The sequence below is a fragment of the Musca autumnalis genome, unplaced genomic scaffold (genome assembly GCF_047663935.1).
Source record: "Musca autumnalis isolate F117 unplaced genomic scaffold, ASM4766393v1 scaffold_1, whole genome shotgun sequence".
NCBI classification, from domain to species: Eukaryota; Metazoa; Arthropoda; class Insecta; order Diptera; family Muscidae; genus Musca; species Musca autumnalis.
Window position 1 is genome coordinate 239,070,509 of NW_027411644.1, and position 24,773 is coordinate 239,095,281.

The following is a 24,773-nucleotide window of genomic DNA, read 5'->3' on the forward strand; positions in this document are numbered from 1 at the left end:
ACCACTCGTTATACGATATAGACCACAGTCGAATCCAATCTACATCTGGAAAAAATATTACGATGTGCAAAGTTTGGACCCATTTGGTAAATCGAGATTTATCGTGTGCACTATTTTAGCTAACAATTTTGAAATGTTTTTCTGGGGCAGGTAGCCTATATTTGTGCAAACTATTACGATGTGCAAAATTTGGAAGAAATCCGTTGAGTCGATTGAGACCCTCCAAATTGTCTGAAACGGACTACGTCCAAACATACTTTCTTGTTCGGCCCGATGATGTACATTTTTCGTTTCGTATCAAAGTGTATAAACCTTGGTAAAACCAAAGAGTGAAGGTAAGAAAATAACTCCTTTATCATACTATCCAACTTTATCATACTATCCAAGTTAGTAAAGCGGAAATGTGTAGCGAAAAACGGAAGAGGAAATTAAGTTGTGAAAAAACGGAAAAACTTCTTAAATTGAAGTGAAATATGTGGTAACATTTTAAACCAAAACGATGTGTATAAGTAGTTTGGTTTCTTGTTTCGGTATCCCGAATCATTGGCCACAATACAAAGCCTCTGCTTGGATAAACATAAAATATTCATTTGCATAACATAAAGCGACGGCAACAAAATATCCCGCCAATAAATAAAGAAACACTAAGACACTTACCTTCTGAATCACAGGAAGCTTTGCTGGTAAAGAAAAGATTTACCAAACCTTGACTGTAATCCGTGACAGCCTTGTGATGTGAATTGCAAAAGTCTAAAGTAAACACATCTTTATCCCGCACAACCTGAAAATACAAAGAAGAGTAGGGGCATTCACAAGAAATAAGAACAGCATCTGAAAACGGTATTGTGTCTGTATGTATAACCATTTAACCATCTCTCCATAACATCCCACACACTTTTTTCATGCCCATAAATCCAATCAACAAACCAATGAAGACCAAAAAACTATGGCACTTTTTAACGTCTTATTTTTTCTTTGCCGGCATCATCGTTGTCGACGATGTTGTTGTTGTTGTGTTAAACTAATTTTCAAAGTAAACATTGTTCAAATTCTTTCCTCACCGTTTCAGCAGGGCACAAATGCGGTCCATGACATTCGAAATGCTATTTCCATAAGACTTCTGGTGAATACACATAAAAACACACAAAGTGCGGGATGTATGGATGGTGGACGGCTGCTGTGACTGGATAGCAAATTAACACAACTTACCTTCAGCTTGCCGTCTGTGGCAAAAAAGGCCTTTTTTAAACTGTATCCAACATTTAACTCATCATTCGTTACTTCACAGGTCTCTTCATTGAAGTTGCACATATGTGGCGGACAAATAACATTGGTTGCCCATGTGAACTGGTAATGACAGTCAGCGAATTTACGCAATTTCGGCACACCCTGCAAAATAAACAACGACATATATTCAAAGAGGAAACTGTAATGAATGGAAGTGAAGAAATTAAAATCATCATCAAGAGCAATGGGATTTTTTAAAGGATTAAATTTTTGTTCACTCCTGGTATAATTTGTTGAAAAACCATCAACGTAACATCTACATACATACATGCGAATGACGGAATACAAGGTAGTATAAAAAGATAACATAACATATATCAAAGTTTGAAACTGTTTTTATTAGGTTTAAAAAAAATTAATTTTTCCATGATCACAGTGCCTTGTGCCGTATACGAAATATGGTTAGTTTCTGTTAATGACTCATACGCAACATTGGATCAAAAAATCAAAAAAAAGTCCACGTCCTTAGAGGAGGCCAACAAAAATGATTTAAAAAATCGACACCCTTAGATGAAGCCATCAAAAATGGTTTAAAAAATCCAAGCCCTTAGATGAGGCCAACAAAAATTATTTGAAAAATACCCACGACTTTAGAGGATGCTAACAAAAATGATTTAAAAAATCCACACCCTTAGAGGAGGCCAACAAAAATAATTTAAAAAATCCACGCCCTTAGATGAAGCCAACAAAAATGATTTAAAAAATCCACGTTCTAGTGGAGGCCCACAAAATGATTTAAAAAGGCCAACAAAAATGATTTAAAAAATCCACGCCCTTAGAGGATAACAAAAAATTATTTAAAAAAATCTACGCCTTAGAAGATGCAAAAAAATGATTTAAAAAAATCTACGCCTTAGAAGAGGCAAAAAAAAATGATTTAAAAAATCCACGCCCTTTGAAGAGGCCAAAAAATTATTTAAAAAATCCACGCACTCATAGGAGAACAAAAAATGATTTTAAAAAATCCACTCCCTTAGAGGAGGCCAACAAAAATGATTTAAAAAATCCACTCCCTTAGAGGAGGCCAAGAAAAATGATTCAAAAAATCCACGCCCTTAAAGGAGGCCAACAAAAATGATTCAAAAAATCCACGCCCTTAAAGGAGGCCAACAAAAATGATTTAAAAAATCCACGCCCTTAGAGGAGGCCAACAAAAATGATTTAAAAAATCCACGCCCTTAGAGGAGGCCAACAAAAATTATTTAAAAAAAATCCACTCCCTTAGAAGCGGCCAACAAAAATGATTTAAAAAAATCCACTCCCTTAGAGGAGGCCAACAAAAATGATTTAAAAAATCTAAGCCCTTAGAGGAGGCCAACAAAAATGACTTAAAAAAACCAATCCTTTAAAGGAGACCAAAAAAAAAAAACAAAAACTAGCCAGCATTTACTCGAATTTGACTCTCTTCAGAAATTGTAGAAAACGTGGTTATCAAATGGGTTGACCTTAAGTTCTGGTCTGGTGGCACACCATCCGGAAGGTGAGTGAGGTGGAATTTCGAGAAGCGCAGACATTATGACAATGCAGTTGAAACACAAATTGTCGAGAAAGTGTCAACAACAGTGACATGTTTACTTTTCGGTGGCATTGTTACGTGCCGCGACAATATTCGCTACCCACAAGCTCCACTTCCCGCTCTTTCAACAAGTACAATATTTCCTCCAACAAGAGAATGACTTTTGTGTGGCTCACAACAAGGAGGGTAGATTGGCTTGATAATGGTGAAGCAACCAACACACTCACACAAAAGCTCAACAGGAGAAGATGTGTTGTTTTTCACAGAGTGTCACCACATGTCCATGACAACTGATTGTTTGTTGGTGGTTGTTGATGGTACTGACCGCAGTGCCTAAACGGAATTATGGGTGATTCAATTGAAGGCAAGCACATGGAACCAAACAATGCGCAACGAAATATGTACTAATGCATACATGTTCTGTCCAAGCAAACGAGGTATGTTAGGAAACAAATGGACACGATAAACAATTGCAGGGGACGACTGGTCACCACAACAATAATAGCCCTATCCGACACCACCGTCATCGAAATGAATCGAATATTAATAGTGACTACTGTGTCCAATGGACTGCAGTTTTCATTATTTGATCATCAACCACTTTCAGCAACACCACAACAAACATCACCCAGACCATCACCACCACAAATTGCATTATCATTCCGCCACAAGTCTTGGACTCCACTAACCAGTTGTACGACATTCCCTAGCAGTTAGTGCAGTGAAAATTACGCTTATATCCGTAATAAAGTATTGCTTTATGACAGTATGTGTTATCGAAACATATGGGGCTTGTAAGTAAGCCATTCGTCCCATAAGTTTCAGTGATCCAAGAATAGGCCTTTAAACGCAATTTTTTTATGGACCTAAATATTTTATAGACTGATAGAAGATAGACAATGGCAACCTAAAAGTAAAACAAGTAAGAACGGCCGGGCCGAACATGTTACACCCTCCACCACGAGTTGTATTGAAGTAAAATGGACCAATTAGTTTCCTGTACCGACAAATTTCTGGGGCATAGTTTTATACCCCCAATGAAGACTAAATACCAAATTTCAGCAATTTCGGAGGAATATTGAAGCAACAATCATTAAAATACCGAAAATCGGGATGTACCGTTGTATTGGGGCTATAACGACAAAATTTCTGGGGGAAAGTTTTATACACCCAACGAAGACTAAGTACCAAATTTAAAACGTTTCGGTGGATTATTGTGGCCACAACCTTCGAAACACCGAAAATCGCGAGGTATCGTTCTATGGGGGCTATATGAAGGTGTGGACGTATAACGACAAATTTCTGGGGGGGGGCTACATTAAGGCGTAGACCTGTACCCTTAACGAAGACTAAATACCAAATTTCAGCAATTTCGGAGGAATATTGGAGCCACAATCATCAAAATACCGAAAATCGGGAGGTACCGTTCTATTGGGGCTATATTAAGGCGTGGACCTATACCGACAAATTTCTGGGGGAAAGTTGTATACACCCAACGAAGACTAAGTACCAAATTCCAGCAATTTCGGTGTGATAATGAGGCTAAACCTTCAAAATAACGAAAATCGGGAGGTACCGTTCTATTGGGGCTATATTAAGGACCTATACCGAAAAATTTCTGGGGGAAAGTTGTATACACCCAACGAAGACCAAGTACCAAATTCCAGCAATTTCGGAGTGGTAATGAAGCTAAAACCTTCAAAATACAGAAAATCGGGTATAAGGGGGCTATATCAAAACGTGGACCGATATAGCCCATTTGCAATACCAAACATTCTAGGAGTAATATAAACTTCTATAACAAATTACACAGCATGTAAAGTGACCGTTTTATATACTCCTACACGCGTTAATTTCCATCAACTATAACTACACAGTTAGCACAGTGGACAAATTTAACTTCAATGTAATTAACTACAATCACTGCTACACAATAATTCTCATTTACTCCGTATAACTACCCGAATATGTAATCTGGTTTTATTCACCGAAATGGTCGATCACCATCCGAACAAAGTACGAATAGAGGTGTGGCTCGTATACCATACTAGTTAGCCACGATTCGATCCAGCTCATAGCAAGCTCCCAGCTCATAGCAAGCTCTCAGCGCTTAGCACGCTCCCAGCTCTTAGCAAGCTCTCAGCGCTTAGCACGCTCCCAGTTCTTAGCAAGCTCTCAGCGCTTAGCACGCTCCCAGCTCTTAGCAAGCTCACAGCTCTTAGCAAGCTCCCAGCTCATAGCAAGCTCTCAGCTCTTAGCAAGTTCCCAGCTCATAGCAAGCTCTCAGCTCTTAGCAAGCTCCCAGCTCACAATCAGCTCAAGCTCATAGCCAGCACCATGCTCTTAGCCAGCTCCCATTAACCGATCTCTTCCCCCACAGCAACCCGAGCAAGCTCTCAGCGCTTAGCACGCTCCCAGTTCTTAGCAAGCTCTCAGCGCTTATCACGCTCCCGGCTCTTAGCAAGCTCTCAGCGGTTAGCACGCTCCCAGCTCTTAGCAAGCTCACAGCTCTTAGCAAGCTCCCAGCTCATAGTAAGCTCTCAGCTCTTAGCAAGCTCCCAGCTCACAATCAGCTCAAGCTCATAGCCAGCACCATGCTCTTAGCCAGCTCCCATTAACCTATCTCTTCCCCCACAGCAACCCGAGCCGAGTCACACACCCGACGACTGTCGACAGTAACCCGAATACGACAGAGCCGAGCCACATACGAGAGGATTGCCAACGAGCCGACAGCAACCCGAATATCGCTGAGCCGAGTCACACACCCGACGACTGCCGACAGCAACCTGAATAACGCTGAGCCGAGCCACATACCCGAACATTGCCAACAAGCCGACGACAATCCCAACACTACCAAGCCTAGTCACACACACGACGATTGCCAACGAGCCGACAGCAACCCGAACACCACAGCCTACAACTGCCACCCGGTTGCCCCGGGCCGAGAGTAGTGTGGAGCCGAGCCATAACAGACGACTGCAGAACCTACAACTACCGCAACACAGACGAACCCAACAATTTACCCATTCATACCACATCCATTTTCCTCACATATATTACCAACACTTGTGTTTTACTTGAGGTTTGTGGGTCCTTAGGTCGACCCTGGCAGCGACTGAGCTTACCTCAGCCCTAGAGAAACCACTCGTTATAAGCTCTATCCTAAAAATTTCGAGCTGTATCTTGATTTCAACAGACGGACGGACAGACGGACATGGTTATATCGACTTAGAATTTTACCCTGATCACGAATATATATACTTTATAGGGTCTCCGATAAATATTTCGATGTGTTACAAACGGAATGGCAAATTGAAGTATATCCTACATACTATGGTGGAGGGTATAATAACAGGTAATTCTATCAAAAATGTAGCTAAAATTCTCAAAATTCCTAAAATCGGGTCTATACTGGGGGAAAAGTTTTTTTAGCCCAGACGACACTAGTACCGAAATTCAGCAATTTGGGTTAGATAATGTAGGTAAAACCTTCAAAATATCGAACAATATCCTACGACCACCATCAAAAATGGCTGTTGAGCAAAGTTAACGCTCGAGAGGAGTAACTGACATGATCCAAGCCTAGATCATTTTCTAAGTTTTATCAGCTTACTGCTACATGACCTCATACGGGAATTGGTACAACAACATATGCCTCATTGCTACTATTGGATACCAACCTCTTGGAAAAATACTCTCTCGTTTAGCCGATTATGGGAATTCCCTGTAACTGCTTCTGAGATATCAGATGATGATGTTTCACTCTTTTAGAGACATTTTAAGACTCCATTCTGATTTCTATACACTTTGATTTTTTTCCAGACTTATAGCACGGGTTAACCCACTTTATGAGGGTTTATTTGACGTTTGCGCTATGGAATTGAATTTTGAAACCCAAAGTCACTGGCTTAATCCGGTTAAGTGTAACCGGGGTATTAGTTTATACACTTTTCTTCTCCCCTTTTCTCATTATATTTTACTCTTATAATATTATACTTCATTATTCTAACCCTATGTTCCTCATTCTTCTTTTCGATAAGTGTACAGCTCTTGTGGTGGTACAATACAATCTTTGGCGGAGGTCTCTGGTACACATGTATGGATTCTGCTGAAATTTGCTCGGAGAGGCCAATACCTTACGAGAGAGGTATAGTGAGAAAACGAGCGTAAACAAACTTCTGTTCGATAAAGCCGCTGCACCAATCCCAGAAGATGGTATTAAATGTATACGGCCACTAGGAATCAATGGTCACCAGTTGAGTTTTTCAAGACCAAAGACGACGTGCTGATAAGGTGTATGCGTCAACTAGATGATTGGAATTTGAGCGTGCTACGCCTCCTTTACAAACAAGAAGATAAGGCTATATTCTCGAATTACAGGGTTTCGGAGTCGAGATATTTTTTGTTAGACTGATGCTACTTTGGAATAACTAAGCAGTTTTTTAAAACAATTGTTTCACAAACAACCCAGAAGGAACATAGAAGACTTATGCATTCCGATTCATATTAGCTCAGAGATATGGACATACTGTTTATCGCCGATTTTGAGCTGCGTGTAAGTTGTTGAGAAGTTTTACATGGTTAAAATACTCCTGTTATGCGTTTTTTACATTCAAAAACTACTCACCCGACCAGCTCGCATTTCACATGTGCATTCAATTTTTGAAGACATTAGAGTGTTTTTATCTGAACCCAATAGATAACGTAATTCCGCCGATGTCCGATTAATTGCAACCAATGAGGTCAATGGAAAACCGAGACTCTGTAAAGAAGAAAATAGAATGAATTTGTTATTAAAAACAAGTAAGAAAGTATCAGTCAGCTGTGCTGACGGAGATATACCCGCAGCCACTGACCAAAAAAAAACAGTATATAAAATATATTGATTTTGTATCACGAGTTTGCTTTAAAATCTGTATGTACCGTAATGTGGGGCTATACCAAATTATTGACTTATAGCAAACATTTTTAGTAACCAAACTTCAGCATAAAGAACTCGAAATATTAAATTACCTTAAACTAAGTTTGAAACAAATTTGTGGAAAGGTTTTAAAGTTATCTTGCACAATAGCCATTTTAGTATGTGGTAGGGTTTTAGAGCTTGGGCCATTATCTCAGGTAGTATTAACTTACACCGGAAAACATGTACCATTGTAAATGAGGCCACTAAATCAACATACTGAAAAAGAATCAAAACGATGCGTGAGGAGCTCTTAAACATAACTTTTATTCGAATTTTTTGTGGGGAGTCCATATTCCAACCAGATTGCTGGATGAAATAATACGATGTGCAAAGTCTGCACCAATCAGAAACTACCTGCGATAATTATCTTGCGGATTTGCCATTTTGGTTGGTACCGTCAGGGTTTCTTGGAGCTTTTCGGCCAATATCTCAGGAAATATGGACTTGGGCAAGAAAAAAATTGTATCTTCGTAAAGGGAGCCGCAAGGATAACCTACTGAAAAAATACAAAACGGTCCATATTCGAACCCGATCTATATCTGGAAGGAATAATACGATGTGCAATGTTTGGACCAAATCGATTGTTCCCTTCGATAGTTATCGTTCACACCATTTTACACAAAAATTTTACACTTTTGTGGGGTAGGCACCCAAACTAAGTTTGGGAAAATATTACGATACACAAAATTTGATTTCCTTTGTAATTTCAAATTAATTAATTCGAATTACAAATGGAATAATTCGAATTACAAATGAAATAATTCGAATTGCAAATGGAATAATTCGAATTACAAATGGAATAATTCGAATTTCAAATGGAATAATTCGAATTACAAATGAAATGATTCGAATTTCAAATAGAAAAATTCGAATTACAAATGGAAAGTTACGAATTACAAATAGAACTCTCGAATTACAAATGAAATGTTACGAATTACAACTAAAATGTTTCGAATTACATCTGAAAAAGGTGTAGAAAAAAATTGCCCGGAGTCGGAGTCGAATTATTATTTTTTTCGACTCAGGCTCCGACTCTGACTCCAGCAAAATTGCTCAACTCCGACTCGTAGACCCCGACTGCGAAACCCTGGTCGGCACAGCTGACTGATGCTTTCTTACTTGTTTTTTATATTTATACAAAATACTTTACTAATCACTTTTAACTTCGTTTTCGAATAAAAAACTTTGGAACTCTTTTTCTAATAAAGATATTATAAATGTCATTAAATCAATGTATAAGCAACGGATATTGCACTTAAAAAGAGGCAAACTTCAGATACCACACAAAAATCAACAACAACCCAACCAAGCAAGCAAGTCATCAGCCATGTCAGAAGCAAATGATAATGCAAAAGTTAAAAAAAAGTATTTTTCTTTTGCTCTCTAATGTTTTGGCGAGGACAGCAAACTACGTTAGAAGTCGACGAGAAAGACGAATAAGAAAACAAACCTAGCAACAAACTTTTTTACAAATTATATTATGAATGGGAGGGAGGTGCTGAAAGTTTGCTGCAGGTTGCATGATTGCTGATATAAATGAAGCCAAGTTTTAACGGAAATCCGGAGTTAAGTTAACAAACATTTAGTTTAGAGTAAAGCAATGTGACTCACGTGGGCGTAAATTTACTCTCGCCCACCACCAGTTAGAGTCTACACAAGTTTTGAGCGAGAGTAAATTTAAGCTCACGAAAGACCCATTGCCTTACTCTGATTTAGACAAACGCTTTCACAAACAGATACTTTTTTTAAAACATGAAAAGGGAAGCAGCAGTAGTAGCCTCAAACACAGATATGCACACAGAAACATATTTACATATTGTCTTCGCACATTTGTAACATATTTCTTCTTTGCATATGTGTGTAACAGATTTCCAGTCGTCGTCATCATCATCATCGTCTTAAGAAAATCGTAAACTAGAAACTAGTTTGGTGTTGCAATATTGAAGTGACTTCAAATATTAATATATTGAGCGGAAACACGGTCACCCAGCAACGTAGAATCTCAAAACTAAACATAAAGAAGTCAGCTGAACAATAGTTGAAGTAGAATAAGTGTTGCCTATTTTCTTATTGAGCAAAAAAGCATGCCATCTCGTGCCAGCACACATATGGAAAGGCACATAAATATATGACACACAGTAAATATGGGTTTTCTAAGTTTTCTAAGTGTGAAGCATTTGCACGGTGCGCTTTATACCTGGGAAGTTTTTGCGAATTCTGAAACTACAATGTTCATAAAGGAGAAAACTCAGAAAAAAACTAAAAAATCGCTGGAGGACTTTTTAAATAAATCGCGGTCAAAGATCCCATTTTTAGGGGTTTTTTAGGTTTTTACGAGATTGCTTGGAAACCGCAAGTCCTATTAAAATGGGACTGAAGAAAATGTGGTAGCAGTGAAAAGTCTCTACAAGATTGGCCATTATGATATTTTCGTAGGTTTTACCGTTTTTGAGATATAGAAGTTCAAATTGGGACATTGCACTGACTGTATCGCCTCCTTATAAAACAATGTCATCGCGGTGCTCCTTGACTAACTTTAAATGAAAACGGCTTACACCTGGGAAGTATTTGCGGATTCTAAAACAGCAATGTTCAATGGGAGGATTTTTAAATAAATCGCGGTCAAACTTGATATTTTTAGGGGGTTTTAGGTTTTTACGATTTTGCTAGAAAACGGCAAGTCCTAAAAAATGTGAACTTTGGCCGCGATTTCTTTACAGAGCCCTTCGGGGATTTTTTAGTTTTTTTTTCTCATCTACGAACATTGTAGTTTCAGAATCCGCAAATACTTCCCCGGTGTAACTTTTCGTTTAAAGTCGGTTAAGGCCCACAGTGTTGGTTATTTTACCAAAAAAATAAACAAGTAAAAAAGCGTTAAGTTCGGCCGGGCCGAACTTTTCATACCCTCCACCATAAAATATTCTGAACTAAAATGGAATAATTAGTTTCCTTTCCTGTCCCCAACACTTAAGAACCCTAAATGTCAAATTATAGCTAAACCGGTCTGAAAATGTAGCTAAAAACGGCAAAATACCGTAAATCGTGGGGTACCGTTATATGGGGGCTATACCAAAAAGTGGACCTATGTCCACAACTTTTGTTATATAAGTTAATTGACACTTAAGAACTCTAAATGTGGAGAGATGTGGTGACTACTAAGAACTTCAAATGTCAAATGTTCAAATTACAGCTAATTCGGTTAAAACTTGTAGGTAAAAATCTCAAAATACCGAAAATCAGGAGGTACCGTTATATGGGGCTATACTAAAATATGTACCTATGTTCATAATTTTTTCGAATATAAGTTTTTTGGACACTAAGAACTCTAAATATCAAATTATAGCTAAATCGGTCTGAAAATGTAGCTAAAAACGGCAAAATACCGTAAATCGGGGGGTACCGTTATATGGGGGCTATACCAATACGTGGACCTGTGTCCACAGCTTTTGTTATATCAGTTTATTGACACTTAATAACCCTAAATGTTAAATTATAGCTACATCGGTCTGAAAATGTAGCTAAAAACGTCAAAATACCGTAAATCGGGGGGTACCGTTATATGGGGGCTATACCAATACGTGGACCTGTGTCCACAGCTTTTGTTATATAAGTTTATTGACACTTAAGAACCCTAAATGTCAAATTATAGCTAAATCGGTCTGAAAATGTAGCTAAATACGTCAAAATACCGTAAATCGGGGGGTACCGTTATATGGGGGCTATACCAAAACGTGGACCTATGTCCACAACTTTTGATATATAAGTTTATTGACACTTAAGAACCCTAAATGTTAAATTATAGCTACATCGGTCTGAAAATGTAGCTAAATACGTCAAAATACCGTAAATCGGGGGGTACCGTTATATGGGGGCTATACCAATACGTGGACCTGTGTCCACAGCTTTTGTTATATAAGTTTATTGACACTTAAGAACCCTAAATGTCAAATTATAGCTAAATCGGTATGAAAATGCAGCTAAAAACGGCAAAATACCGTAAATCGGGGGGTATCGTTATATGGGGGCTATACGAAAACGTGAACCTATGTCCACAACTCTTGATATATAAGTTTATTGACACTTAAGAACCCTAAATGTCAAATTATAGCTAAATCGGTCTGAAAATGTAGCTAAATACGTCAAAATACCGTAAATCGGGGGGTACCCTTATATGGGGGCTATACCAAAACGTGGACCTATGTCCACAACTTTTGTTATATAAGTTTATTTACACTTAAGAACCCTAAATGTCAAATTATAGCTAAATCGGTCTGAAAATGTAGCTAAAAACGGCGTTTGAACTGACAAAAATGTTGATTAGGATTAGAGATCAAAAATTTTGCGGAGGAGATACTAAAAAGAATGGATCTCCAGCCACTACATATGGTACCATAGGGGTTTTTTACAACTTCAGGGATGTTTGCTCAAGAAGTATGGACTTGCCATCGCAATTGAGGCAGCGAATGCAAGTTGCTTTAACAAAAATCAAAGTGATTCGAAAGCAGGTCTTAAAGTGAACATGTATCCGATATTTTGTGTGGGAGGTACCGGATGGAGTGGACAAATATAGTCCATATTTGAACCTGATCTATATCTGGTAGATATATTAAGATGTGTAAAGTATGGTCCAATTCGGCCACTCTCTTCAAGAGTTATCGTACGCACAATTTTACCGAACATTTTTGAACTTTTGTGGGGGAGGTACTTGAAGGAGTGGACCGATATGGCTTATCTTCGAACTTAAACTATGTTTGGACAAAATATTACTGACCGAATCGGCAGACCTGTTCGAGAGTTATTTTGCCCTCCAACCTCCTCACACGGTGTCATAGGGGTTTTTTGCAACTTTCAGGCTATTTTCTCAGGAAGTATGGACTTGCCCCTGATGAAACTTATACCGTCGTATGGAGGGCAGTGAATACAAGTTGCTAAAGCAAAAATCAAAGCGATTCGAGAGATGGTCCTACACCGAACTTTTCCAAATTTTTGTGTGGGAGGTACCCGACGGAGTGGACCAATTGAGTCCATATTAAAACCTGATCTAAGTCTGGTACACGCTCCACGATGGGCAAAGTATGGACCATATCGGTTACTCCCTTCAAGAGTTATCGTGCGCACAAATTTCCCGAACATTTTCGAACTTTTGTGGGGGAGGTACCGGAAGGAGTGGACCGATATAGCTCATCTTCGAACTTAAACTAAGTTTGGGCAAAATATTACGAAAGCCAAAATTTGAACCGAATCCGTTCATCCGTTCGAGAGTTATCGTGCGCTCCAGCCAGACAGACAGACGGACGGACATTGCTCAATCGACTCCAAATTGTCTGAAACACATTTCGTCCAAACATACTTGGGGTCTAAAACCATTATTTCGATGAGGCACATTTTGCCCGTATGAAAGTGTATATACCCTTCATAGCCTAAAGGCTGAGGGTATAAAAACAAAACTAATATTTTATTGTTTTAGCCACTGTTTCACTATGTCGAACGAAAATGAAAACGAAAAAAAAACACCTAAACTCGTGTATGATTTTTAAATTTTTTTAAAGCATGCCATGAAAACCAATGTTGAGGTATTTTCGTTCGCAATCACTTTCTTTCGACATAGTGAAACAGGCCCTTAATAAAATAATAAATGTTTCACACTGGTACTGCCGTTTAATATTGTAACAATTTTTAATTAAAATACAATAGGTTTAAGTGCATTTATAACTAAAACACTGTAACTTAATTTGTATACCCTACACCACTATGTGGGGAGGGTGTTATAAATTGCTTTTGGCCAAAAAGTTTGTAACGCATCGAAATAATGTTCATAGTACATACATATATGTACATGTACCAAAATGAATGTCTCAACGAACTGAGTCGATCTGGCTATGTGTGTCTGTCCGTCTATCCATCTAAACCTTGTAATTACGCTACAGGTCGGAATTTTATTCCGATCGTCACCAAATTTTGGATGTTGATGAAGGTCGCGGAGGGGAAGAAGCCTATTGATATTGGTGATGGATATTTGGAGAAAAATCAACATTTTATTTCAAAGCGAATATCTCCGTTTCTATATGGGGTATATCAAAAGCAAAACCTGGTAATGAAAGTAGTAGGTGGTCAAACAACGAAGAATAGCCGCTAATAGAACCCAACTTTTCATTTTTGCGATTTTAATAATAATGACGATTATTACAGCTTTAGTTGTGGACCTTCCAAAAACAAAGTCTGACTATGAAAGTTGAAAATTCCATCTTTACAATGATGCAACGTAGGTGGTCAAATAAAGGAGATATCGCAATAGTCGGCCATACATACATTCGTCACGAGGAAGAAGCCTATTGATTTGGGTGACCTTCCAAAAACAAAGTCTGACTATGAAAGTTGAAAATTCCATCTTTACAATGATGCAACGTAGGTGGTCAAATAAAGGAGATATCGCAATAGTCGGCCATACATACATTCGTCACGAGGAAGAAGCCTATTGATTTGGGTGACCTTCCAAAAACAAAGTCTGACTATGAAAGTTGAAAATTCCATCTTTACAATGATGCAACGTAGGTGGTCAAATAAAGGAGATATCTCAATAGTCGGCCATACATACATTCGTCACGAGGAAGAAGCCTATTGATTTGGGTGACCTTCCAAAAACAAAGTCTGACTATGAAAGTTGAAAATTCCATCTTTACAATGATGCAACGTAGGTGGTCAAATAAAGGAGATATCGCAATAGTCGGCCATACATACATTCGTCACGAGGAAGAAGCCTATTGATTTGGTTTGATGGTCGGATAATATTCAGGGGTCGTAATGGGCAAAAAACGTATTTGGAGAAAAAGTCAACGTTTTATTTGAAAGCGATTATCTCTCATCTGTAAGAGAGGTTTTGCTTTCTCTAAACCTGGCAAGGAATGAGGAAAATATCACCTTTACAACGATGTGAAGTAGGTTGTCATAGGTGGTCAAACAACAGAGATATCGCAATAGTCGGTAATTAATCCCTTTTTCCATTTTTCGTGCAATCACACTACTGGTCGGAATTTTGATCGGCTCCTCACGAAATGTTGGGGGTTGATGGGGTCTCACAGAGAAAGAAGCATATTGATGGTTGGCGTACATCCCACGTTTCCATTTTTATACCCTCCACCATAGTATGGAGGGTATATTAAGTTTGTCATTCTGTTTGTAACACATCGAACTAATCATTTGCGACCCTATAAAGTATATATATTCTTGATCAGGATAAAATTCTAAGACGATCTAGCCATGTCCGTCTGTCCGTCTGTTGTAATCACTCTAGCGTCCGCAATAATTGAGATAGAGTGCTGAAATTTTGCACCCGAGGGTCTTTTTTCCATAGGCAGGTCAAGTTCGAAGATGGGCTATATCGGTCCACTTTTTGGTATAGCCCCCATATAACGGTACCTCCGGATTTGAGGTATTTTGACGTTCTTCGCCACATTTGCAGACCGAATTAGCTATAATTTGGCAATTAGGGTTCCTAGTGATCAACAAACTTATATCCCAATGGATATTGGCACAGGTCCATGTTTTGGTATAGTCCCCATATAACGGTTCCTCCCGATTTTCTGTATTTTGAGAATTTTAGCCACAATTTTTAACCGAACTATCTGCAATTTGACATTTGAGGTTCTCAGTGGTCATGAAACATCTCCACGAAACATCGTCAACATAGGTCCATGGTTTGGTATAGCCCCCATATAACGGTACCTCCCGATTTTCGGTATTTTGAGAATTTTAGCTACAATTTTTAACCGAACTAGCTGTAATTTGCCATTTGAAGTTCTCAGTGGTCATGAAACATCCCCACCAAACATCGTCAACATAGGTCCATGTTTTGGTATAGCCCCCATATAACGGTACCTCCCAATTTTCGGTATTTTGAGAATTTTAGCTACAGTTATTAACCGAAATAGCCGTAATTTGACATTTGAAGTTCTCAGTGGTCATAAAACATCTCCAACGAAACATCGTCAACATAGGTCCATGTTTTGGTATAGCCCCCATATAACGGTATCTCCCGATTTTCGGTATTTTGAGAATTTTAGCTGCAATTTTTAACTAAACTGGCTGTAATTTGCCATTTGAGGTTCTCAGTGGTCACGAAACATCCCCACCAAACATCGTCAACATAGGTCCATGTTTTGGTATAGCCCCCATATAACGGTACCTCCCAATTTTCGGTATGGGAGGTACAGTTTTTAACCGAAATAGCCGTAATTTGACATTTGAAGTTCTCAGTGGTCATAAAACATCTCCAACGAAACATCGTCAACATAGGTCCATGTTTTGGTATAGCCCCCATATAACGGTATCTCCCGATTTTCGGTATTTTGAGAATTTTAGCTACAATTTTTAACCGAACTAGCTGTAATGATCGGTATTTTGAGAATTTTAGCTACTATTTTGTCTATTCAAAAATAATCGTCAATATAGGTCCATGTTTTGGTATATCCCCCTATATAACTGTACCTCCCGATTTTCGGGAATTTTCAGTAGTCACGAAATTTCTTCACTAAAATTCGTCAACAAGGGTCCATTTTTGAGGGTCTACATTGTTTTGATGAAACTACCCTCAATTTGACTCTTGAAGTTCCCTGCAGCTATAAAACTTTTCCTCCAAAAAATTTAAAGATAGGTTGATTCTTTGATATAGCCCCGTAGGTGGTACCTTTTACCTAGCTGAAAACATTTTTTTAGATTAGATTAGATAACTCTGTGCAACAAAATGGAGGTGAAAGTCTGGGGCACGGAAAATTACTCTTGGGGAAGAAAGGCCTTGGTGAGTATATTATGAACCCCGAAGGACAAATTTTTGTTAGAGACCCTGTGGGCCATCAGGAATTAGCGTTATATCTTTGTTCACTGTTGCTTAAGTGCTCTACAAAAACAACAAACAAAGATATAATGCTAATTCATGATGGCTTACAGGGGTCTCTTGAAAAAACTTCATCACGCCATAACGCGGAAGTTCGACTCACGGCGCATCTGTCCTTCGGGGTTTTAATTTACACACACCAAGGGCTTTCATCTCCAAAAGGAATTATCTCTGCCCCAACATTTGTGTTCACAGTGTAATTTAAGCAATAGTGGGAGACAGTAGGAGTCTATCCATTGTCGAAAAGTTGTTCCACCTAAAATTGGAAAAGGACCCTAATTATTCCATTTTAATTAAGACTATTTTATGGTGGAGGGTATAAAAAGTTCGGCCCGGCCGAACTTAATGACTTTTTACTTGTTTACTTGTTTTATTTGAGTTGTACTGACGATGCACTTAAATGAGTTTCAACAAAATTGACCTGTATTAATGAAGACATTCAGAGCATAGCTATCCCAATTTTAATATTTTGAATTTTACCAGTCAAAAGCTTATGCACAGGGGTAGTGGTGTAGGGTAACACATAGTCTGTCCCAACACGACTATAGCATTGGCTCACTTGTTTGTTATTTGAGGGGTTACCCCTAGTTGTGCAGACCAAAAAACCCATTTTTAATGAATTTTTTTCAAAGAAATTACAAATATTTTTAGTTAGATGTTTTTTGCTCCTGAATAAACACATCTTAAACTACTTCTGGAATTTTTGTTGTTGAAAAATGTTGCATAGTTTTGTGATAAATTGCTACCTGCCAAACCCTTTTTTGTAAAAGCGTTTGCGGTGCCAACGATAGCTCGAAAACGGATGGACCGATTTTCGTATATTGACAGTGATCCGGATCGTGAAATTGAACGAGATTGCCCAACTCTAGTTTTTAAGGGGTTTACGTTGAAAATTGTGAGCATTGTATTTGTGAAGTTTGCACAAATACACTACTACAAAACAAACATTGAAGAATTTATTTTTCTAATCTGTTTGCTTAGGAATTATGGTTTTTGGAGGATGTTGGTAAGATAGACATCTGATTCGAAACCATCTGTATTAGTCGCAAACATATTTAAGTTCTTTACGATTAAATCGTTCGTTTTATACCACGATGCAACTGTATGTGCAAATATCGTGTCTAACAAGTAAGACACCGACAGAAATATAGCCTCAGTAAGAAAAAAAGTAAACACAATATTTCTGATTTCTTGGGCCAATTTCGCAGGAAGTATGGACTTTGCACTCTTTCAAAACTTTGTGAGGGAGGTACCCGAAAGTGGTCCGATGTAGTCAATATTTGGACATTCGAAATAATACGATGTACAACGTTTGGGCCAAATTGGTTTCTCCATTCGAAGGTTTTTTTACGTACTACCCAGTTTAGATGGAGCCGGAAGGCTTCTTTGATGAGCACGCAATCCCACAGCAGCGGGTTCTTTTAAACCGTATTGTCCCGGAACCCCATAACACACGTGCTCTTGCCAGCGGCTGCCATCTCAGGGGTTGCTATGGACTCGTCGATGTGAGGGACTGTGATAGGGACTATGTTGCTGCATGCTGTGTGAGCACAGTTTCCAGTGAGTAGTCGTCATCAGAATACGAGAGGCCTGCAGTACTCCCAACAACAGTCGCAGACGCAGCACTTAACATCAGCCTTTAATTGCATAAGCAATTTAATTGCAATGGACACAGAGGTCACATCGAGAAAATAGTGGATTTGATGAGTCGGAAGAATATCTTCAGCGGTTCAGGAAATCAGGCTCAACAACAACTGCAACGTACTGAGGAAGTACCGCACCAGAAGTGGAGGTAAGGGAATTAGGATTCCTATTGCGTCAGTCTGTTCAATGTAGAGATATTTCGATTGAGCCTGACTCTAATAACCCGTACATGGAATGTATGGGGGTAGCAGTCAGGAGTGCAACTGCCATGGTATAGTTTCTTAACATACACGGTACCACCAGATTTTCTGTATTTTTTAAGTTTTGGCCTCATTATCACTTTGAAATGGCTGAAATTTGGTACTGAGTCTTCATTGGGGATATTAAACTTTGCCCCAGAAATTTGTCGATATAGGTACACGCCTTCAATCAGCCACCACGGAACGTTACCTACGGATTTTCGGTATTTTGAAGGTTGTGGCCACAATAATTCAATGGCTGAAATTTGGTATTTAGTCCTTATTTGATGTATACATCTTTCCATATGAAATTCTTCGGTATAGCTCCACGGCTTCATATGGCCCCCATAGAACGGTACCTCCCGATTTTCGGTATTTTGTAGGTTGTGGCCACAATAATCCATCGAAATGGATGAAATTCGTCGGTATAGGACCACGCTTCGATATAGGCCCTATAGAACGGTACCTCCCGATTTTCGTAATTATGAATGTTGTCATATCAATATCGCACCGAATGACTGAAATTTGTTATTTAGTTTTCCATGGGGTTATAAAATATTCCAGAAGAGAATTCTCAGTACATATAGGTTTTGAAGGTTTTAGCCACATTATCTTACCGAAAGATAGGAAACTAGGTATTTAGTCTTCTTTGAATCTAACAAATTTCCGCTAGAAATGTGTATGTATAGATCGGTGTTTTGATATAGCTCCCATAGAACTGTACCTCTCGAATTTCGGTATTTTGGAAGTTAGCCACATTGTTTTACCGAAATTGCTAAAATTTGATATTTAGTCTTCTTCGTAAACTAAAGGAAACTAATTGTTCCATTTTACTTCCATATAACTCGTGGTGGAGGGAATAACAAGTTCGGCCTGGCCGAACTTAACGCCGTTCTTACTTGTTGAAGTTCAAAACCGTCTGGTCATGGGGGACTTTAATGCTCATGAGTTTTGGTATTTGGTCCTCGGCAATTACCAGATGGGTATAGCGCTGGCTGAGCAGATTGATAGCTCTATATTTTGCACGGTCAATGAAAACACCTCTACGAAACTTAGCGGAGAATGTCACAGTTCGCCAGATATAACCATGGTGTCACCTGGTCTGACAAATGACATCACCTTGTCGTTTCTCTTGGGTCACTGATGACAAGGGCAAGGATTGATGACACCGGGCAATAAAACTGCCAATCCTACTCAACAAAAATAGCGAGGGTATTTTGCTTTCGACAAATCCACTTGTCATGTATGAGCTAATTTTGATTCCAAAAATATTACCTTCGGCTTAGACTAATAAACCACACCGAACATAACTTTTGAAGTGTCCTAGTTAGTCAACACTTCCGTTATGCATTGATGCGGATGATAAGGAAAGTTTCACTGCAAAATACAAAAATACAAATAAGTAACTTTTTCGTAGTTATCTCTTATGGGAAACATTTGAATGTTAATATATTTCCATATTCTTTTTTTCTTTTCACTCTCATTCTAGGAGTTTGGAGAGTGAACGTGCCATCGTCGTTATCACTGATGTTTGGCGAAATATTTATTCTATGGAAATTCCAATGTTGAAAGGCAGAGATAAAACGGAAGTCAGATTTGAATTTGTGGAATGGTGCAGCCAAACAAAGAAATGTAGTTTTGTATTGAATAGGTGAACAACCGATGAAGAAGAAGAAATAAATAAATTCCCAAAACGATACGAATTTGACTTTTCTTCTTTGGGATGCCATCAAATTGCAATCATTGCGAATACAATTTTAAAAGATCACAACCCTGCTAAGCTCAGCAAAAAAAGTGTAAATGCGGCAACGAATATTTTATTGTTGTTTTTTTTTAGTAATAATGGGACACAATAAGATTTTTTTTCTGTGACCAGTAATACAACAGGGTGTGAAAAATAGATGCAAAAATCATAGATTCTTTTGGTTTGACTTTGGGATGGCAATAAAGTCATGAAATTTTTATTGAATGTATGGGATTCGTAATCAAAAATTATTGGAGTTTTTAAGTGGTTGCATGAATGGGGTCAAATGCAATCAAAATATGTAGCAAGAAGAGGTTCATTGTTAAAGCAAAGTCAGAAAATAAAATACGAAAAAACTTTTTTCAAAACATCTACTGGGCTCGAATGAAATAGAAATAAAGGCCGAATAAATTTTACATATCGATTGTATCTTGCAAATGATTTTATTTTATGATTACAACGAAAATTACACCTTTTTGCTTTGTTTGTAATGAAATTACTTTATTTTTACTACAAATGTTTATTCTGTCGCCTCTAACTTTACAAAAAAAATAACAAGTAAAATAAGGCTATACTCGTAGTCGGACGGTGCCGAATTTAGCGGAATTTATTTATATGATTGCGACGTCTCCCTCGTTCCTTTGGAGATGTTGCGTCAATATGTAAGTATGTATGAATGATTGCGACACGTTACTAGTATTTTTAATATTTCGTAATGGACATATGGACCATTTTGACTACAAATACAAACATATTTCTTAAAAAAAATTGTTAAGAAAGATTCGATCAATGAAAGTGATCAATACCAATATTTTGGTATATGATGTATGGTCCTACAGATCTTTAAAAATCCACGTCTACGATGTATGGCCCTACAAATTTTTTTTGGTCCTAAAAATTATTAAAAAATACATGTTTATTATGGTCAGTGGATGGTCCTAAAAATCATTAAAAAATCCACGTTTATTTCGGCCAATGGATGGTCCTAAAAATCTTTATAAAATCCACGCTTATTATGGCCAATGGATGGACCTAAAAATCATTAAAAAATGCAAGTTTGTTGTGGTCAATGCATGGTCCTAAAAATCTTCAAAAAATCCACGTTTATTGTTGTCAAGATATGCTCCTAAAAATCATTAAAAAATCTAGTTTATTGTGGCCAATGGACGATCCTAAAAATCTTTAAATAATCGACGTTTATTCTTGTCAATGGATGGCCCTAAAAATCATAAAAAAATCTACGTTTATTGTGGTCAATGGATGGTCTTAAAAATCACTAAAAAATCCATGTTCATTGTGGTCAATTGATGGTGCTAAAAATAATTAAAAATCCAAGTTTATTGTGGTCAATGGATGGTCCTAAAAATAAGTAAAAAAGTTCACGTTTATGGTGGTCAATGGATGGTCCTAAAAGTCAGTAAAAAATCCACGTTTATTGTGGTCAATGGGTGGTCCAAAACAACATTAGAAATCCACGTTTATTGTGGTTAATGGATGATCCTAAAAATAAATAAAAAAATTCACGTTTATTGTGGTCAATGGATGGTCCTAAAAATCATTAAGAAATCCGCGTTTATTGTGGTGAATGGATGGTTATAAAAATCATAAAAAAATTAACGTTTATTGTGGTCAATGGATGGTCCTAAAAATAAGTCAAAAATCACGTTTATTGTGGCCAATGTATGGTCCTTAGGATCATTAAAAATCCACGTTTATTGCGGTCCTAAGAATCATTAAAAAATCCACGTTTATTGCGGTCCTAAGAATCATTAAAAAATCCACGTTTATTGTGTATGGTCCTAAGGATCATTAAAAAATCCACGTTTATTTAGGTCAATGGATGGTCCCAAGAATCATTAAAAAGCCCACGTTTATTGCGGTCAATGGATGGTCCTAAAAATCTTTAAAAAAATCAACGTTAATTTTGGTCAATGGATGTTCCTAAAAATCATTAAAAAATTCATGTTTTTTGTTCTCAATGGATGGTCCTAAAAATCATTAAAAATCCACGTTTATTGTGGTCAATGGATGCTCCTGAAATCATTAAAAAATCCACATTTGTTGTGGTCAATGGATGGTCCTAAAAATCTTTAAAAAATCAACGTTTATTGTGGCTTATGAATGGTCCTAAATATCTTTAAGTACTCCACGACTAATTAGAGCACATTAAAGAAAAAGAGTCAAAAATATTATATTTGCTATAAAAAATAGTAGTCTTCTTTAAAAAAGTTGCAGCTACATAAGGTCACAAAACGCTTCAAAATATCAAAAATGCTATTAAATTAATCTCTAAAAAAAGTTCGAAAAAAAAACCGTTGCAGCAAGTATTATATATAGGCTATAATACTATAATAAAAGTTTAGCATTGTTTATTTTTTTTGTTTGTATCATACTTTGACAAACTTGTTTGGTTATACTGCTATGTTGGAAAATCCCGATAACAAATTATTATCATTATCATGTGGATTTAAAGTTTTCCATTATAGAGCATTAAGGTCAGTTAGCTTTTTTCGTAGCTGCTTTACGTGACAAACTCTATACCCCTCTTTCACAGGGATGTGGTTATGTGATGCCTTAGAAATGTTGGTTTTGGCAACCCAAACCAATATCCTTGACCAACCCAACCCAATGTCACATTCATTGTTGGACTAACAACAAAAAACATTGCACAACCAAATTTGAGGCTGATTTAAAATTTGAAAGTTTCGATCCGGTCTCCCTTGTTCTTTGCCCAACTCGGTGAAAGCTTTTTATTCTTCTTTCAATTTATTTTTACGATTTAATCACATTTAAGGCTTGCTAGAGGATTATGACTGTGGCCAGAGTAAAATTATTTGCAATCCCATTAGAGGGACATTAAATATCTCAAGTGTTAGAGACAAGAACTATTTGTTCAGGATTAACATGATATCCGTTTGTGGTTTTTTGGAGCAAAAGGAAAGATAGTTGCAGCAACAAATAAAACTCTTATGTAAAATTATATGAATGCAGTGCTGTTAGTTGTCATTAAAAAATTCATGTTTTTTGTTCTCAATGGATGGTCCTAAAAATCATTAAAAATCCACGTTTATTGTGGTCAATGGATGCTCCTGAAATCATTAAAAAATCCACATTTGTTGTGGTCAATGGATGGTCCTAAAAATCTTTAAAAAATCAACGTTTATTGTGGCTTATGAATGGTCCTAAATATCTTTAAGTACTCCACGACTAATTAGAGCACATTAAAGAAAAAGAGTCAAAAATATTATATTTGCTATAAAAAATAGTAGTCTTCTTTAAAAAAGTTGCAGCTACATAAGGTCACAAAACGCTTCAAAATATCAAAAATGCTATTAAATTAATCTCTAAAAAAAGTTCGAAAAAAAAACCGTTGCAGCAAGTATTATATATAGGCTATAATACTATAATAAAAGTTTAGCATTGTTTATTTTTTTTGTTTGTATCATACTTTGACAAACTTGTTTGGTTATACTGCTATGTTGGAAAATCCCGATAACAAATTATTATCATTATCATGTGGATTTAAAGTTTTCCATTATAGAGCATTAAGGTCAGTTAGCTTTTTTCGTAGCTGCTTTACGTGACAAACTCTATACCCCTCTTTCACAGGGATGTGGTTATGTGATGCCTTAGAAATGTTGGTTTTGGCAACCCAAACCAATATCCTTGACCAACCCAACCCAATGTCACATTCATTGTTGGACTAACAACAAAAAACATTGCACAACCAAATTTGAGGCTGATTTAAAATTTGAAAGTTTCGATCCGGTCTCCCTTGTTCTTTGCCCAACTCGGTGAAAGCTTTTTATTCTTCTTTCAATTTATTTTTACGATTTAATCACATTTAAGGCTTGCTAGAGGATTATGACTGTGGCCAGAGTAAAATTATTTGCAATCCCATTAGAGGGACATTAAATATCTCAAGTGTTAGAGACAAGAACTATTTGTTCAGGATTAACATGATATCCGTTTGTGGTTTTTTGGAGCAAAAGGAAAGATAGTTGCAGCAACAAATAAAACTCTTATGTAAAATTATATGAATGCAGTGCTGTTAGTTGTCCATGTATTTGAAACTCTTAATTGATGATTTTTCGGAAGTTCAGATTAAACAAAGCATCCATCCAAAGGACTCTAACTATAGTTTAACAAGACACAGCATTGTTGTTACCATCCTTTTTGTTCGAAATGAAACGGATGAGTAACGGGAAACAGGAAATGTAGCAACAAAGGAGGAAAACAGCCAAAAATTGAATTGCAAATTCATCCTTTCACAGGAATAAAAACCGTTACCATTCGCCAAGTGGCAACAAGATATCCGTTAACTATAGAGAGAATTAATGGATAACGAAAATTGTTTCCATCGAATGCCTGAAATACTTGTAAAATAACATCCTTCGTTTTAAGAGTTTGTTAATAGACTCAACATTGCAGAAGAGGTACTGTCGATAACCAATTAGGGTCAGTGGATATACAAACCATGTGCTCCCACA

The 24,773-nt window shown here is 37.4% G+C and overlaps 1 pseudogene; it reads right to left on the minus strand.

The window, feature by feature from the left end:
* Positions 1-24,773, minus strand: part of LOC141391105 (uncharacterized) — a 106,885-nt pseudogene that overhangs the window by 25,473 nt on the left and 56,639 nt on the right.